Source organism: Aptenodytes forsteri, unplaced genomic scaffold, assembly GCF_000699145.1.
Source record: "Aptenodytes forsteri isolate BGI_AS27 unplaced genomic scaffold, ASM69914v1 Scaffold126, whole genome shotgun sequence".
Classification (NCBI taxonomy): domain Eukaryota; kingdom Metazoa; phylum Chordata; class Aves; order Sphenisciformes; family Spheniscidae; genus Aptenodytes; species Aptenodytes forsteri.
In genome coordinates, this window is record NW_008794599.1 from 1,986,425 (window position 1) to 1,987,030 (window position 606).

The following is a 606-nucleotide window of genomic DNA, read 5'->3' on the forward strand; positions in this document are numbered from 1 at the left end:
CCCGCCTTCATCCCCTCTTCATCCTCAACCCCTCCAAGCAGCCGGGCAGCTGCCAACACCCAGCGGTTCCTCCTCAATGCCCTGCAGGACTTGGATGGGAGCCTGTGGGAAATGGGCTCCAGGTGAGCCCCAGCGGTGTCCCCAAGGGATTTGGGGGGAGTGGGGGGGGGTGTCTCAAGGGGATTTGGGCCCACCCGGCTCTCCGGCAGGCTGTTTGTGGCACGGGGCTGCTCGGAGGTGGCGTTCCCCCATCTCTTCCACGCCTGGGGGACGACGCGGTTGACCTTCGAGGTGGACACCGAACCCCCCGCCCGCCCCACACCGCTGTGGCCGAGCTGGCAGCACGGCCCGGAGGCGAGCCGGGAAGCGTCCCACACCCTCTACGACACCGAGAGGTGGGTGCCCGGCACCATCCCTCGGGGTATGGGAGATCCGGCCCCGGTGCCAAGCGTGTCCCTCCCTCTCCCACCCCAGAGTCCTGGTCCTGAACGATGGCAAAGCCCTCCTGACCTACAAGTGCCTACAGAGCCTCCCGGCATCCCTCGGACCACCGGAGAAGCCGGCCTCGGCGCTCACGTGGGAGCATCTCCAGGGCGAGCACACAGC

At 68.2% G+C, this 606-nt stretch overlaps 1 protein-coding gene and 1 pseudogene across 1 annotated transcript in view; one reads left to right on the forward strand and one right to left on the reverse strand.

Moving 5' to 3' along the window:
- TIRAP (TIR domain containing adaptor protein) overlaps positions 1-606 on the reverse strand; it is a 5,448-nt gene that overhangs the window by 2,874 nt on the left and 1,968 nt on the right. The window lies entirely within an intron of this gene.
- Positions 1-606, forward strand: part of LOC103893773 — a 3,318-nt pseudogene that overhangs the window by 1,163 nt on the left and 1,549 nt on the right.